This window comes from Peromyscus californicus, unplaced genomic scaffold, assembly GCF_007827085.1.
Source record: "Peromyscus californicus insignis strain IS unplaced genomic scaffold, ASM782708v3 Scaffold_17__1_contigs__length_78620276, whole genome shotgun sequence".
Taxonomy (NCBI): domain Eukaryota; kingdom Metazoa; phylum Chordata; class Mammalia; order Rodentia; family Cricetidae; genus Peromyscus; species Peromyscus californicus.
Window position 1 is genome coordinate 53,257,436 of NW_026294469.1, and position 18,500 is coordinate 53,275,935.

At 44.2% G+C, this 18,500-nt stretch overlaps 1 long non-coding RNA gene across 1 annotated transcript in view; it reads left to right on the forward strand.

Annotated features, from left to right (window-relative positions):
* Nucleotides 1-18,151, forward strand: part of LOC128112481 (uncharacterized) — a 47,824-nt gene extending 29,673 nt beyond the window's left edge. Inside the window, exons 2-4 of the long non-coding RNA XR_008218994.1 lie at nt 5,449-5,595; nt 9,219-9,271; nt 17,614-18,151. This is a non-coding gene — a long non-coding RNA (uncharacterized LOC128112481). The remainder of the gene's footprint in view (nt 1-5,448; nt 5,596-9,218; nt 9,272-17,613) is intronic.
* Nucleotides 18,152-18,500: the final 349 nt, after the last annotated feature.

The window sequence follows — 18,500 nt, forward strand, 5'->3', positions numbered from 1 at the left end:
ATTATAAAAATATCAGTGAAATCTTAACTAGGATTTTAGTTAGGGTATTTTGAAGGTCTAGAAACATTTACTCTAATCATGTACACAGAAGAAAGTTCATGTATTATGTCCCATAAAACTGTAAACCTTTCAAAACAAGTAGCTAATTTTTAGGAAAATGGCAAAGCTGACCAGTTCTGCCAGCTGTATATATTTATTCTTGCCACAAACAACAATGTAAGTTGCTATGGCAATGGCTGCTGGTTAGATCAAGGCTGGGCTGGGCCTTCAGGTAGGGTAAAAAACTGGAACTCCCTGCCTATGAGAGGTGAACCACCCAGCATGTGTCCAAACTAAAGCCAAAGAAAGATTTTATATAACTTAAAGGGATTCTGCTCCTGGGTAGAAGAGAATACAGGTAGACCACGACACAATTCTAGTTAACATACAGTATGTTGACCTTGTTCAAATAGCATCATGATAACCAAAATTTTACAGACAATATAATCATGACTATGTATTGTTTGTAGTGATTGCTCTTTGTTTAGCGTGGTTTGGTGTCTACTCTGCAATTTTCATAATCACTTGTGGTCTGTGGTCTTTAATTCATTCATGTGTGACTCCAAATTTCAGAATCCCATTAGACATTCAAGTGGTGACACCAGGTTGATGGTTGGATGTGAGCCCAGAGCTTGTCAGACAGAGAACTAGGACTCTAACAGCAATCAGTTGCACATCTGTGTCCCTGTGACTGGGAGGGTTACTTGGAGGAGGAGTATTATAGTAACTGGGGAGAAGAAAAATGGCAAAAGTGCTTGAGAGCATCACTCTCTAGATGTTGGGAGGCTGAAGAGCCAGTTCAGGAGATGAGGGTAGCGGAAGAGGAGCAGAATCAGCTTGAAGTATTTGTAGAGTGGCAGAGAATGTCAGCTGTTCCTGGAGGATATGGTTAGGAGAAGACTGGGGGCCATCTTGGACATGAGTCACCATATAGCATGACAGTGACCTTGAAAAGTACCATATTGGCTGAATGGTAGATGTTATGGAAACACAATGGGGTGAGTTTAAGAGCTCCTGCAAATGACCAGAGTTAAACTCAGTGGGCCACCCACACAAAAGACAGGCAAACAGAAGGAGGTTGGGGATAAGCCGCAGGAGAAGAGAAGGCAAAAGAGAGCAGCTCTGGTGCCAATATAGACCTTTTAAGAATATTCTTTCTTTCACTTGTTTGATAGCTTCATATATATATATATATATATATATATATATATATATATATGATGAAAATTTGCTATATATATATATATATATAGCAAATTTTCATCATCCTCACCCCATCCCGCTTTTCCCAACAAATCCCCATCCTACCCTCATGTCTTCTGTGCATGTGTGACTCACTGAATTTAGTTACAGTTGTCTGTATGAGTGTCAGTGGAAGGTCATACACAGGTGCCTGGGCAACTTAACCATGGCTACACCACTGAGAAAAGTGACCTCCCCCACTGCCCAAGCAACTATTAACTACCACCAGTCCCTTAGGGAGGTGTGGGTTCTCTTGAACCCCTCCCCCATTCCTGATGAAAGGTTGAAGCACATGTTTTTTTTTAATCAACAACTATAACCATAATAAAGTGTTAAGGTGACCAATTAAGTACATAGTACATCTATAATAAGTATTAGATATCAACCATGACTCTATAACAACAATATTGTTCTCTCTCTCTCTTCCTCTCTTTCTATCTATCATCTCTCTATCTGTCTGTCTGTCTGTCTATCTGTATTTCATATCTATGTCTATGTCTACGTCAATATTGATATCTATGTATCTCTCTCCCCCCGACCCAGTGAGTTGCATTAGGTCACTGACATGAGCTTCATGACGGGCTAACTATAGGATCACGGGCATCTTACAAGTGACGTCACCACTGAAGGAAGTGTCCTCCCCTACCCCAGCCATTAGCAACTTCCTAGAGAGGGATGGGCCCAGTGGGCTCCTCCCCTGTCCATGAAGGAATGCTAACAAACTCCATCTTTGGGAAGTCTTGTGTAGGGAGTCACAGCTGCCCCAGGACCACAGGCACTACAGCCTTGTCATGCCTAGAAGATGGCTCTCCACAGCGCTGCCCCTCTTCCCAGGCTTTTACCTTCTTCTTCAGTGATGCCTAAACCTCAGCAGAGGTGAAACAGATGTCCCATTGCAGGCAGTTACCACTGCCCACTGAAAAAGCAGCTCCTCTGGCCCCTGCTGAGAGCAGCACTGATTTCTGTGCATAGACACAACTCTTTAGGAGACAGTTTGATAGGCACCACGTTCTGTTTAGCAAAAACAACAGAATAGTTTATCCAACAGGGCCTATGACCTCTCCAGTCATGGGCTTTTTTTTTTTTTTTTTTTTTTTTTTTTTTTTTTTTTTTTTTTTTGGTTTTTCGAGACAGGGTTTCTCTGTGTAGCTTTGCACCTTTCCTGGGACTCACTTTGTAGCCCAGGCTGGCCTCGAACTCACAGAGATCCGCCTGGCTCTGCCTCCCGAGTGCTGGGATTAAAGGCGTGCGCCACCACCGCCCGGCCCAGTCATGGGCTTTTAACCAGGCCAAGAAAGAATATTTTAAGACACGTCAAATCTGATCTTATTTACATGAGTATTGGAATGATCTTGTGGTGGGAACAAGTCAATGTAGCTTGGGAGAAGTGGGTAATTGCAAGAGTCCTTGAGGACACAAAGGAATGGAGACCCCAAATCCAAGTGGATGGTCCTCCTTGATCTTCAGTGGGAAGGGCATGGAGAATGTAGGTAGTCGCAGAGATGTGTTGATAGACTTTCTGGTACACATGGGATGGTTCTTTTTTGCCTTACCCACTTTTCTTGTGATATGTTGGCAGAACTATTCACTGAGACTGCCTGGATGAGGGTGATTTGGAAAGAGGAGAGAAAGTGGGCAACAATCATTATAGGAGGTCAAGTCACATTGTAAGAGGATGGACGGGTGCTTGAGGGAGTCACATGAGAATGCAAACTAAGTCACCTTGATCTGTGCAGTTATTTTTCACAGATGCTCCTGTCTGTTTAGGCAGAGGAGTGCAGTCAAGGAGCAGCTGAGTTAGCCAGAGTTTGGTGCTGTCCAGAGTATAATTTAGGATGCTTGGTTTCAGTAACCAGAAAATCTTTCTCAAGTCAATAAGAAGATGAACAAACTTAGAGGTTCAGTCAGAATGGGGGTCAAGCTCCAGGGCTGGCTGATTCAGTGGCTTCATGGATTCATCTGGGTTCAAGTTCTTTTTCTCCATGTTCTCAGCCTCAATCCATGTGTCCCCCTGCTGAGGTTGCACCTTGCTGCTGGGACATGGTTTGAGGAGGGAATCTTTCACTGAGCACAGTATTGCCATGGCAACACTATGTACCGATTAGCTTCGTTCAGGTCTTCTGAGTCAATTGATGGAGCCAGGGAGTTAGTGCAGTGAATTTACATCAGTGATTGTCAAAGTGTGATTTTTATGTATCACCTGGGAACTTTTTTTTTTAAGTTTGCTTTTGATCCCAGTACTTGGGAGGCAGAGGCAGGTAGATTTCTGCATTCAAGGCCAGCCTATTCTACAGAGCAAGTTCCAGGACAGCCAGGGCTACACTTAGAAACCTGGTCTCAAAAAACAAAACAAAACAAAAGAGGAAGGAAGGAGGGAGGGAGAGTAGCTGGAGATTTCCTGGTCCTGCCTGGCCCACGGTCAGGACAAATCTCTCTCACCTGCCAGTCCCGCTAAGACCCAACCAAGTAAACACACAGAGACTTATATTGCTCACAAACTGTATGGCCGCAGCAGGCTTCTTGTTATCTAGTTCTTATATCTTAAATTAACCCATTTCTATTCATCTGTACTTTGCCACATGGCTCGTGGCTTACCAGTATCTTACATGTTGGTACTCATGGCAGTGACTGGCAGTGTCTCTCTGCCTCAGCCTTCCTGTTCCCAGAATTCTCTTCTTTGCTTGTCCCGCCTATACTTCCTGCCTGGCTACTGGCCAATCAGCATTTTATTTATACAGAGCAATATCCACAGCAAGGGAGGGAGGGAGAGAGAGAGGGAGGGAGGGAAGGAAGAAATTGGGTGTAGATGTAATTCTAAATGGTCTTAGTAAATAAGAAACGCAGAGCCAAATACAGAGTTAAAAGCCCAGAAGATCAGAGCCTTTAGGTTACCACTCACTGCCATCCTTCCCCTGAGAAAGAGAGAGACCTTCTTTCTGTGTCCTGTCTTTTTTATTGCCTTTCTGTTCTGCCTTCTCATTGGTTCTAAACCCAACCACATGACTTCTTCATCACTGCCTGTCTATACAGACCTCCAGATCTCTATGGTTCGTACTGAGATTAAAGGTTCGGACTGCTTGGCTGTGTCCTTGAACACACAGAGACTCTGCCTGCCATGTGATCAGATTAAGGGCGTGTGCCACCACTGCCGGACTTCTGCTAAATGGCTTGCTCTTAGCTCTGATCCCCAGGCAACTTTATTTATTAACATACAAATAAAATCACATTTCAGCACAATTAAAATATCACCATAATTGGGTCTACTCTAGTTCTACTGTATAGGGGGTAGCTGGGGAGCAGAGATCTGCCATATGCATTTAATAAGACCTTCAGACAATTCTGATGCATCACAAAGATTAAAAAAAAAAACCCTCTGGTTTAGAGCAACATTGTAAACACTGTGAATAAATGGGGTTCTGTGACCAGCTGAGCATCACAGAGTGGGAAAATCCCCTAGATAAAGGTATTTGCAATGTACATTCCAGGGATGGATCCTGCAACAAGGATTCGATGAGAAATACTTAGGGATGGTGGGTGGTGGTGGAGTGATGGGGTCATAGACCTTGGTGAAAGTGGAGAATTAGAATGGCTAGCAGTGTTGGCAGGTGAGACAAACCCCTCACACACCTCACCTCTGCTCATACAAGCAACCCTAACCAAACTCGGGGGACCAGCACAAATAATAAGACAAGAAAGTAGGAGATGGACTTGTTTGGAAAGAGAGGGGATTAACAGGAGTGAGAGGGGCAAGAAAGAATGGAACAGGAGGTGAATGTGGTCAAAATAATTATGTACATATATGAAACTATCAAAGAATACTACCCCCAAGATGAGTAAGCAGGACAGAAGGGGTGATGGTCGCTAGGATACTCACCATCACACACTACCTGAGGGCTGTAAACTTGGACCAGGACCACACCAAGTACTTGCTGCTGCCAGCCAACAAATGAAGGTGGTAACCATGTAAAGGTCAGTTATGTAGACGAACATACTTCTTAGACGGTTCGGCCCAAGAAGCCTCTCTCTCAGTTTAAGAACCTTCCTTAGCATGGCATTCTACAAATCTACCCAGCTTTCTTGCCATTCTTCATTCTCCATTAGATTTGCATCATAATTAAATAGTTGCAAGATTTACTCAACTTCCTCCTTAATATTTCTCTCCCACAGGCACTTCCCCTGTCAAAATCTTTGGCATCTGCTTCATGGAGGAGGTAGAAGAAGACAGAAAGTTCCTTGTTGTGGAATATCACAGTAACTAGGCAAAGACGTGTTACATTTGTTTATGCTGCGGAATATTACTTTAACTGTGTAAAGGTGTGTTACTTTTGTTTATGCTGCATTCGTTTAATGATGTGAGGATGTGTGTTTAATTAAGTAAAGATATGTTGCATCTGTTTCACCATGCCTTCTTAAGGTACCTGATTGGTCTAATAAAGAGCTAAACAGCCAATCGCTAGGCAGAGAAAGGACAGGCTGGGCTGGTGGGCAGAGAGAATTAACAGGAGGAGAAATCCAGGCTTAGAGAAAAGGAAAAAAGAAAAACAGGAGAAGGAGAAGGAGAGGCACAACCGGGGGCAAGAAACCAGGCAGACGCCAGCCAGCCAGAGAAGCAGTGAAAGTAAGATATACAGAAGAAAGGTAACAAGCCCCAAGGCAAAGGGTAGATAAAGAGAAACAGGTTAAGTTAAAAGAGCTAGCCAGAAACGAGCCTAAGTTAGGCTGCACATTCATAACTACTAAGAAGTCTCCATGTCATGATTTGGGAGCTGGTTTGTGCCTTAAAGGAAAAAGCCTGGTCCAGTTCCTGACTAGAATTTGAAGGTGAGATGACGCACCAGGTACTGTTCATCTGTCTGTGTGCACTAGTGTAGCCCTTGCCTTGTGGGAGCACCACGGGAGCACCAAAGAGGACCAGAGAGACATAGTGATCATTGAAGGACAGCATAATGGGGTAACAGGGGTCACTCTGGAGTCTGTGACATGAGCATCCTTCAAGCTGTTGAGAAGGGGATGTTGCTAGTAGGATAGATGAAAACACACCCAGTAATTCAGTGAAGTAGTTCAGTTATTGAGCATCTCCCCCACAAGCACATGTATAAGAACAACTCAGTTACACTGGGTGGCTATAGCCTCCATGGATGTTGCAGCCCCCTCCAGGCACTTATGAGATGGTTTCTACTGCTGTTTCTCTTCACTGTGGCCACCAGCAGAGCAAGAGATGATGGCATGGGCATTAAAAAGACAGGTAAACATTTTATAAAAGGTGTGTGTGTGTGTGTGTGTGTGCGCGCGCGTGCGTGCGTGTGCATATGTGCATGTGAGAAGGGATGCACATGCATGTGTGTTCCCATATGTGTGGAGGCCAGAGGACAGCCTCTAGTGTTGTCTCCTTAGGGGCCATCATCTTGTTTATAGAGACAGTCTCTCTTAGTGCCAAGCCAACAAGACTTAAGGTATCGAATGTCCTTGCGTCTCTAGTGCTAGCAGTACAAATGAGCGCTGCTGTGGCCAGCTCTTCTACACGGATTCTGGGGCATACGTAATGTGTTTATGTTAGAAGCATGAGATTCTGAGATCAATCCTTGGAATGGACTTTTTTTTTTTTTAAAGCCAAATGTGATGATATTCCCTTATAATTTCAGTGCAGTAGAGGTAGAGACAAGCAGGTTTCTGGGGGTTTGCTGCCCAGCCAGCCTGGGTTATTTGGCAAGTTTCCAACTAGTAAAAGTCTCTCTCAGAAGAAAGTTGGGCAGTACCTGAAGAGCCTGAGATTGCCCTCTGACTCCACACATATACACCTGTGCATATACACCAAAACACAATCTGTCTATCCATCCATCATCCATCTATCTATCTATCTATCTATCTATCTATCTATCTATCTATCTATCTATCCATCTATCTATCTATCTATCTATCCATCTATCCACCCATCTACCCATCTACCTATCTGAATGGAACTCTATGGTATAATAAAGAAAAGAGCGCTTGTATACAGTACAATTGGAAATAATTTTGCTGCTGCTGCTGCTGCTGCTGCTCCTCCTGGTCCTCCTCCTGGTCCTCCTCCTGGTCCTCCTCCTGGTCCTCCTCCTGGTCCTCCTCCTGGTCCTCCTCCTCCTCCTCCTCCTCCTCCTCCTCCTCCTCCTCCTCCTCCTCCTCCTCCTCCTCCTCCTCCTCTTTTTTTCAAGACAGGGGTTTTCTATGTAGCTCTGGTTGTCCTGGAACTTACTCTGTAGACCAGACTGGCCTCAAACTCAGAGATTTTCCTGTCTCTGCCTCCTGAGTGTTGGGATTAAAGGTGTGTGCCACCACTGCCAGCATAATTTTGCTTCTTAATACAGGCCTTTTACTCTATTAAATACTATCTTGGAAAACCAAGGATAAAATCAAAAAGCATCATTTTTTTCTCTTCTTTCCTTCCCTTTTCCAACTTCTCCACCTTCCTTATTACTATATGTTTTCAAATTAATATATGAATTTTTCACTGGAACCGTAATTACAACATGGAAACTACAAAAACTTAAAAATTGTGTTACAAAAATGCCCACTGCAGAAGGGTCTGACCTTTTGCCCAAGTCAACACTAAAGGGTGCTACACACCGCACAGCCAGCCCTCTTCAGTCGGAGTTTGCTTCTGAGATAGCCAGCTCTTTTGTGGGTAAATTTGCATAAAAAAATGCATAAAATTCACAGCGATCAGGAAATACATGAAAGAAGAGGGCTTGATTTGTTGGTATTGGTGGTGGTAGGAGCATCAGTAAGATTTCCTCAAGTGAGAGCCCAGGTTGAGTGGCTAAGGAGACCCCAGACAAAACACCTCAGTGCCGTGCCCTGCTGGGCAACCTGCGTATTTCTCTGCAGCTGATGCTGAATCCCTCTACCAAGTGGTCTTTTCTAGAATGAAAACTCCACTTCAGTTCATTTCCTGACAGAATACCAAGGTGGTAGATCAATGAATACTAATAATAGACATACTAAAATGCTTATTAGATTATGATTATCTGTGAATGGCCCCTCCCCTCAACCAACCCAAATGATAACAGTAGAGTTGGGAGATCGACATTGGGGTCATTTATTTATCTTTATTCATAATTTCCTAATACCAATATTGTATTTTGCATCAGGAATGTCCTCTAAAGATTCTTGTATTGAACATTTGGCCCTGCAGTAGCAATGTTTAGAGATGGAGTCATTGAGAGGTAATTAATTGGATCATGAGGACTCTGTCCTTGTGAATGGATTCATCCATTGATGTAGTTAGAGTTGAATGGACTGTTAGCATGTGGTAGAAATAGTAGGAGGTGGGGCCTAGTTAGAAGACATAGGACCTCAGGGTTTATATTTCATCTCTCTGTCTTTCTGTGTGTCTCTATCTCTGTGTCTCTCTCTGTGTCTCTCTTTCTCTCCTGTCCACAATGAGGTGGGCAGCTTTGCTCTGCCATACCCTTCTGTCATGGCCTACTGCCTCACCACAGGCTCAGAAACAATGGAATGAGCCAGTCAACCATGGACTGAACTCTCTGGAGCTGTAATCCCAAATCAACCCATGCCCCTGTCAGTTGGTTTTCTCCACTATTTCATCAGGACGGTAGAAAGCTGGCATGCACAGCAGCCTTCAGCCTTCTGAATGCTTGTCTTCAAGGTGGACTGGCACCAGCTCTTGTGATTTAGCTGTGAAATATCTCTTTAATGCTCCTGTGTTAAAGGCTTTGGGAGGTGATTGGATCCTGAGGGCTCTGACCTAATGAATGGGTTAACATGTGATAAATTCATAGTTGAATGGACTTTTGGGAGGTGGTAGTACATGGAAATGAGGCTTGATTAAAAGAAGTGTGTTACTGGGACATGAGTTTTAGGGGTATGTCTTACCTTGGCTCTCTGATGTCTTTCTTGGCCTCTGGTTGTCTTAAGTGAGCAACTTTGCCCCATTATAGGCTCCCTGCTGTGATGGTATACTTCACCTCACCTGGACCCAGAAGCAGTGGAGGTAAGTGCCCATGGAATGAGACCCTTAAAACCATGAGCCAAAATAAACTCTTTATCATTGTAACTGTGTTCTTAGTATTTTGTCACAGTGATTAAAAACAACAGCAACAACCAACAAACAGGCATTGATGAAATTGAATGGAAGTTGTTAGGGGTTAGTTCTGTAGCCAAAAACATACATTGTTTACCATTTCAGCCGAACAAAATGAATACATCTGGTATAACTATTACCACTGTGCTGGTAGTTTTATGTTAATTTGATATAAACTAGACTCATTGAGAGGAGAGAGCCTCCATTGAGAAAATACCTCCATAAGATCAAGCTATAGGCAGGCCTATAGTGTATTTTCTTAATTAGTGTTTGATGGGGAGTACCCGGCCCATTGTGGCTGGTGCTACCTCTGAGCCAGTGGTCATGGGTTTGGTCTTGGCAGACTGAGCAAGCCAAGAGAAACAAGCTGGTAAGCAGCACTCCTCCACGGCCTCTGCATCATCTCCTCCCTCTCAATTCCTGCCCTTGTTTGAGTTCCTTCCCTGACTTCCTTCTATGATGAGCAACCATGTGGAAGCGTAAGCCAAATAAACCCTCTCCTCCCCAAATTGCTTTTGGTCATGGTGTTTCATCATATCTAGAGTAACCCCAACTAAGCCCAGCACCTTTCATCTCCAAAAGGTTTTCTACCTCCCAAACTGAAGTTCTCCATCCACTAAACAATTACTCTCATTCCTCTTCCTGAGACCCTGACAGCCTTATGCCTGCTACCACCTTAGGAATCCCATATTGGACTCATAGAATATCTGTTCTCCTGGGTCTTGCTTATCTCACTTACACAATGTCATCAGGGTTCATCAAATTTCTCAGAATTTTATTGTTTTGTAAAAGATTTGTTTTTATTTGTGTGTGTGTGTGTGTGTGTGTGTGTGTGTGTGTGTGTGTGTGTGTGTGACATGTACACATGTACCTGAACAAGCCAGAAGAGGGCATCAGATCCTCTTGGAGCAGGAGCTACAGGCAATTATGAACTACCTGATGTGGGTGCTGGTAACTGAAACAGGGTCCTTTGGAAGAGCAGCAAGTGTTCTCAACCACTGAACCATCTCTCTAGCACCAAAATGTTATTGCTTTTCAATCCAGAGTAGTATCCCATGGTGATTAAATATCAGGTTTTATTTATTCATTCGTCCTTTGAGCAACACCTGGGTTGTTTTGACCTTTTTTTTGTATTGTTGTATGTATTATAATACTAGAGCTACAACTACTAGCGTGCAGGCATCTGCCTGAGTCCATGCTTTCAATTCTTTTGTATAGATGTTCAAAAGCATAGTGCAAGTAATTGTGTCTCCAATTTCTTGAGAAATTGCTGTTTTATTCCTACATCAATCCCTACCAGCAAGGCACACAGGTTTCAGTTCTTCCATATCTTTGCTAGAATTTTTATTTCCTGCTTATTATTATTATTATTATTATTATTATTATTATTATTATTATGTGTGTGTGACATGTACACACGTACCTGAACAAGCCAGAAGAGGGCATCAGAGAGAGAGAGAGAGAGAGAGAGAGAGAGAGAGAGAGAGAGAGATCAAGCACACACCTGGGATTGGGTGTGAGTGGTATAGTATGTATATATAGTATGTATATGATGATCAGGGGCTAACTTTCACAAACCCGTTCTTGTCTTCTATCCTGTTAAGACAAGATCTCTCTTGTTTTGTTGCTGCACTAGCTAGAGCAAAAGCTCCCAGCCAGTTCTCCTGCCTCAGTTTCCCATTTCTGGGAAGGAGTGTTGCGATTACAGATGGGCATGCCACCACTTCCGGCTTTTGACATGGGTGCCTGGACTGTTCAGGCTTGCACAGTCAGCCCTTTGACCTGCAGAGCCATCTCCTAAGTTCATTTTCCGGTTTTTAACAAAAGCCATGTGAATGTGTATGAAGTAGCATCTCTCTGTAGGTTTTTTGTTTTTCAGGGTGGGGTGGGGGTGGGGTTACACAGGCACATGTGATGATGCAAGCATGTGGAGGTCAGAGGTCAGTGCTGGGAGTCTTCCTTGATTGCTCTCTATTTTTGAGATAGGGTCTCTCACTGAACATGGATCTTGCCAAGTTGGCTTGAATGGCTGACCAAACTCTGTTCCCTTGGGCTGGGATTTTATGTGCGTTCTGGGCAGTTCCTCAAGCTTACATGGCAAACACTCTACCCACTGAGTCATCTTCTCAGCCCCTCACTGTGGTTTTGAGAGATATTTTTTTGCCTATTCAACACTTTTATCAATGACTTAGGAAGAGACAAAGAACAGATACTTACCTGATTTGTTGATCAAAGGAGACTAGAAGCCTTAGCTGATGTGCTCTGTGGCAGAAATGAGAACCAAACTTCCATTGAATATTTACAGAGGGGTTGTCAAACTGCAGCAGGTAAATGAATCTGTCCCATCACCTCTTTTTGCAAATAAGGCAACTCAATAACATCCATTGGTTTATGCATAGCTACAGACGCTTCGCAATGTAATGAAAAAGTCAGTCGTTGTGACAGACATGTGACCTGCAAAGTCTGAAATAGTTACAGTTTTGCTCTTTTCAGAAAACATTTCCTACCTCCTGGGTTATGGGAAAGATACAAATGTAAACAAATATTTAATTTATACAAGCATAAGGTATTTGCACCCAAGCAGTTATAAAAGCAAGAATACAGCAAGAAATTGGGGATCCATGATTTTTTCCATATAAAAAAGACAGTGATTTATTTTCTCAGCAGTGAACTAAATATGCCTCAGCATTGTGATGAATGGGATGAGCAGAGGCTGATGTAATGTGAGACCAGAGAAAAGAGTCCTGAGCCCTGGTGTTCAACCTCGGCTGCACAGTGACAGCCCCTCAACACTTAGAGACATCATGGCAAATTCTGGGGGAATCTGCTGAACCTGTGTGGATGCATCGATTTTCAAAGCTCCCCAGGTGACTGTAATGTGCAGGAGTGACATTCCTATTTTGCTGATGTCAGGCATAGCCACACCTAGAGCCTCATTCCCTGTGTCCCAGGTTCAGGGATATAACGACAAGTTGATTCCTGTTTGAGGAGTAGCCTGAACTGTGAGAGAACAAGAGTTCATTTTGATAAGAAGAACAATCACAGAAGGCATGGGCAGGAAAATCTGGGAAGACAGTAGGATGTTTATAAACCACTTGGAGCATTTGAAGGCTGTCTCATGAAAGACAGTCAGAATTCTATGTGGCGGGCCCCAGCAGGGGAGTAGGGAATAGAGGAAATATGTTCCCAACTTCTATTATCTTCTTTAGCATTGCCCAAGAAGAGATGCTGCTGAAGGAAGGAGTGTCTTTTGAGGGGTCCCATCTGTCGGTCCCCGATCCATGTTAGTGAGCAAATGGCATGGCACACAGGGTAGCCACAGGCACAATAATCCATTCCCACACCAACAGTTGCTGTGGTTTCTCATAGCAGGCCTTGTGCTACTCATTTATGGGAGCTCACACCATCCCTGCAGGAGGGGAATTCACTTTTCCAACTCATGTTTGAGGAACCAGGATCTCTGAGGTTTGCTCGGTGTCCCATGTAAGAGGGCCCAGGGACACTGGATAGTCAGTCTCCCAGCCTGGGCTCCTTTGACACTAGGGATACTATAAGTGAATAGTTAGACCTGAGGTTGTGTGGGCAGTAATGAGGGTACTTTAAACCCTACAGCGCTGGACTGTAGAGGAAAGGTTACTCTCCAGTGAGTCACCTTTGAAACTTTCTCTTTGGAATCATCAAGGACAAGGCTTCAAGACAACATGAGGCAATCTACTCCATGCCCTTTCCCAATATGCAAATGAAGAAACCAAGGAAAAGGTCAGGGGACATTCTGGATTGCATATTTAATATAAAAAAAATGCCCACATTCTTGCTCCAGCTGCCTTAACCAGTCTAATCCCTGCTCAAAATATAGCTCATCTTAGGCAACTGACTGCCTTCAGAACGAATCCACAGACATGTGAGAGAATCAGTCCCTTCACTTGGTTGATACATCTTGACTTGGATTCAGAACAGCATGGCTAAGCCTCTGTGTTCAGCTCACAGTCTACACTCCACTCTGACAGACTCTTGTCTCTGTAAGAACTATCTTAGTCTACTGAGAATATGCACTGGCAGTGCTGAGGGACTGTGTGAAGAGAACCTTTTGCTTTCAATGTACTTTGAAAGCAATTCCAATGACAAGTTGCCAGAGCCACGTTAAACAGTGTCAGTCTCATTGGCGTAGAGCGCCTCTCAGAGAAAACCCAGGGCCAGCTCAGCAGCTCGAGATGAACTCAGTCTGTTCTCTTCACCACACAGAGCTACTAAAAAGCCTCTGTGCTAGCTGCCACCAAAACAGAAACTTCTCTTGGGGAAGAGCCTACTCCGCTCGAATGACTTTCTTAGCAACCTCACCCCTATCATCTATCCCAGACCAAACATGTAAGTTGTCACCAGGAATAGGAAGAGAAGGGATATGTGTGACTTCTAGGCAAAGATGATTAGGAGGCAAATGAACATTTTCTATACTTGGTAAGCTCCCACCGGGCAGCTGGATGCAAATGACTCCCATGGTGTTGGGAAAGGGAAAGTCACGAGAGAGAAAGAATCTAGGTTAGAATAGGTTTACTTTAGGTCATTGTTTAGATAAGGAATGTCACCCCAAAGCTTGTGTTTCAAAAGCTGGCATCAGTGGGAAGTGGTAGACCCTTTAAAGGTGGAGCCTAGTGGGAGGAAGTCGTATTATTGGGAGTATAGCCTTGAAGGGGCTATTGAGACCCTGGTCCCTTCCTGTCTCTTTCAGTTCCGAGCTGTCATGAGGTAGACAGGTCTCCTCCATCCCACACCCACCATGATGTACCATGCCACCATGGGCCCAAAACAATAGGAACAAGTGACCATGAACTGAAACTTGTGAAAACATGACTCAGAAGCAACTTTTCCTCTTCATAAATCAAACGCTTGGATATCTGTCAGTAACAGGAAGTGGACTAGCATGTTACCTCAACAAAAAGCTCTTTTATCTCTTAAGCCCTGGAGTTTTGAAGATTTATTTGTCGCTGCAGCTAGTATAATCCCAAAGCAGCTGTGAAAATATGATTCCATCAAAATATAAACATATCGGCACAGAATCTATCAGAGCACCTGATGTACTACACGCTGCATGTTTTGGGTAAATGAACGAGTTGAAGCCATTCGTGGCTTAGCAAAGGGATATTAAAGAAGGGCTGATATGTGGCCTTCAGGGTGAAGAGCATGGTTTCCTACATGCCGAGTCTTGTTTTTGTTTTTCTAGCTATACTCAGGAATAAATGAAGGGAAGAGGGTTGTAATTGCTGCAGAGAGAGACAGCCAGATTAGGGTCTGACTGTCTGTAATCAAATCAGGCTGCCTTCACGAATATACTGCTCAGGAGACACACACTGAGCCGCCTCTCTTACGAGATGAGTTTGGGATCTCCTCTGGATTCGTATGCAGTCTCATCTGGATCACTGTCATGACAGGCTACGTCAAAGTGGAGATTGAAGGTGACACTATAGCATCTGCTCTTCACTTCTCAGAGAAGCAAGGCTAAGCTCTGGGAGGTGGACACATCCAGAGTCCCTTGAACGTCAACAGTCCACACCCGAGGCAGACTAGCAGGACTTCGGGCTGAGCAAGGGAGCTCTGACCCTGGCAAGTTCCTTACCTCCCCCTGCCTCTGTTTCCTCCCTTTAAAATGGAGAGAATTGGAATAGAACTTGCTTTGTGGGGGTGTCGCAAGTGTGAGTTCATAGACTTGCAGTCTCTGAGTGAGACCTGGTGTGCAGGAAGCACCAGGAAAGTGTGAACAATTGTAGTGGTATCAATTATGTTTGAGTTCATTTTCACGTGTCAGTGTCCTCCGGTTTCCCAGAATGGAGACATTAAGCACACAGAGAAGGGAGAAGCATAATGAGTCAGAGCGTGCCAGGAAGTTCTTATCCCAGATTCTCAGAATGCACAGCCTAAGAAACTAAGCTGCCTCATAAAGCAAGTGTGAATGGGTATTTGGCACGCCAAGATTAATTCATTAAGAGAGGAGGAATTTGGGATTTATTCACATCTCAGGAATGCTACAAGGGAGTATAAGCATACCATTGTTCTTTACCATGTAAAGGAAAAGAAAATGCAGGTTGTGTTAGCTCAGCTCCTGTCTGAGAGCTAGGATGGACTGGGCAAATCAAAACAGAGGTAATTTCATACTGCTCATCTCTGTACAATCAGAAGACCCGACTGTGAGGAGTTAACACCACAGAGGGGTTTGTTAGGCAATTCTGGAAGGCCAGGTTTTCTAGAATTGCCTGGAATCAGTTGAGATTTTGCTGAACAAAGCACATATATCCTCCCATCAGGTTCTCCTGGCCTAACCATTTCAGGGTGGAATTCCTTAAGATAGCCGCAGCAGATGGTCACCAACTTCTGCTTGGACGCTTGCTTGCCACCCACTCATTGCTGGGCAGCATTGACTGTTACAGAGTCCTTCCCTTGACTGAACCAACAATCTGTCTTCCTGGAATGTTGGTCTACTGTCCCTACATTTATCTCCTGGTGTGAAGTATGATCTATTTTCTTGCTTTCTCCCTCTTGAGGGACAGTGGGAGAAGAAAAGTAGCCTTCTAGGAGGAATATCTATTTAACTATATCTATTTAGCTATCACACCTCAGTCAAGTTACTTAAGATCTCAGTGCCTCAATTTGTTTAACTTTAAAGGACCACTTAAATTTTCCTAAGAGTCTTGTGAAAGTTAAGATAACTAACTAACCATAATGTCCATGAAATATAGAGGACAGAGCTTGGAACTGTTTACGCAATGAATGATAGTAATAATGACCATTACAGTGTTCAGCACCCTAGGCCTTTGTCGGCTAAGTATCCATGAGTCTCCTCCAACTGTTCCCTGACCTGGTGGCCAGCCCCATCCCTTGGAAATGGTTCACTTGCCCATTTACATAGGTCTTCATTCTGGAGTGACTCAAGAATGGTCCCAACTGGCTGGTCACTCAAGGAGAGAAAACTCAAATGGAGGCTGGAGCTTTCCTCCCACAATGCCCAAGTCACCTGTAAGGAACCAGAAGTCAGCTGACACCAGCAAATATTCTGCCCACCAAGGAGAAGTTTTGACACTTGAAGCCACCTCTCTATCTGTGTTCCGTCGATGGTATATGAGAAGGAGCCTCTCGCTATGTCAACTTTAATTTTTACTCCTAATCAGGGCACTGTAGATTTATGAAAATAGCCTGAATCGGTGCTCCTTTCTTATACCCATACCTGCGGTCGGTTCCACATAGATGAAATCAGAACTGAATCCTAAGATCCCCTCTGGGTATTTACAGGGAACTCAAGAGTTTTGGGTGTGGGAAAAACTCCCACACAACTGATGTCGGAGTTGATATATTCTGGAAGAAGAAAGTGCTATAAATGAGGAGAGAAGGAAGGATGGGGAGTTTTTCCTATGTAGACCTTAGGAGGAGACCAGTCACTAAAGAATAGGACACACAAGTTGCGCACAAATTTCACCCCGCATTTGTCTCAGAAAACACTTGTTTTTGTTGCGTTCATACAGCCCGTGTCTTCAGGCTGAGCTGGTCTCCACAATGCTACCCTCAAGTCCTTACCCTTCTGAGAACTAGGACTCCAGGGGTGTGCAGCCACACCCAGTGGGAAGGTATTTTTATAAAGCTATATAAACAGCATGTTGAATGGTGGCCTCCTTCTGAGATATATATATACTCACTCCTCCTAACTCCTAGAAGCATGGGTGTGACCTTCTTAGGGAAAAGTTGTAGATAAAGGATCTGAGACAAGATCTTCCTGCAAGATCCCGGTAAACCACAAATCCAACGACAAATGTCCTTCTCAGAGAAAAGTAGATGGAGCTTTAAGACACAGAGCTGAGAAGGCCTATGAGGATGGAGACAGGGTAACACAGGCGACACCTGAGGAGCATCAGGATTCAGCCATCAGGCGCTGGAAAAGCAAGGAGGAGTGCTTTCCTTGGACTTTGGGCAGATGCATGGTCCACAGCCTTTAGATACTGTGACAGTGTGGTCCTGTACCAAGTTTCTGGTGATAACTACCGTAAATAGAGTTGCATGGAGAAAACAAGCCGTAAACAACTCCCATGTTCTAAGTAAGTTGATGATTTTGAGTTGGGCCATATTAATAGCTGTCCTTGGCCGCATGCAACCGTGTGGCTGAACACAGTGGTAACCAAAACTTGGTTGCAGACCTTCGGGCTCCTGGCATTGTGAGATAATTTCTTTCCTCTGTTGTAACTCACCAAGTCTGTGCTTATTTGTTCTTGTAGCCCCCGAGGAACACGGAGAACATTTCCTTCCCTGGGGATCAGAAGAACCTGAAGAACCTGAAACCACCCTCAGCTTTCTGGCTCTCTCAGACCTGTGAGGTCAAAGGAATGGGATTGGCAGGCAGTGAATGTACCCATGAGGTCACAGGAGCAAGGGATCCCTGTGAAGTGGAAGGTGGCAGTCACTGTGGGACATGCTTGTGGTGGGGGACTGGGCTTTCCTGTCAGCCTGGAAGGAGATGTTGATCTTTCCCGGCTCTCTTCTCAAGAAGCCCAGCTTCTAGCTTAGCCACGGTGGCACACGCCTTTAATCCCACCACTTGAGAGGCAGAGGCAAGTGGATCTCTGAGTTCAAGGCCAGCCTGGTCTACAGAGAGAGATCCAGGACAGCCAGGGCTACACAGAGAATCTCTCTCTCAAAAAACAAAACAGCCGGGCAGTGGTGGCGCACGCCTTTAATCCCAGCACTCGGGAGGCAGAGCCAGGTGGATCTCTGTGAGTTCGAGGCCAGCCTGGTCTACAGAGCGAGATCCAGGAAAGGCGCAAAGCTTCACAGAGAAACCCTGTCTCGAAAAAACAAAAACAAAAAAAAAAAAAAAAAAACAAAAAATAAATGAATAAAAAATTTTAAAAAAGCCCAGCTTCTTGTTTTTAAAAATATGATGTTCTGTTTTTAAGGAGACTAACGTATGCTAATTAAGCCTTGCCAGTGTCACACATAATCTTTCTTTCTTTTTAAAATACAGTCTGATGGGGTTTTTATTAGAGCCATAAATATGCACGGGCACCTCAAAGAAGCTGTCATTTGGCTCCTCGATGTGATATGTGATTGTTCCTTTGTATCAGTCAAGGCAGCCTGGGTTACAGTGTGGGAACAAACAGCATTC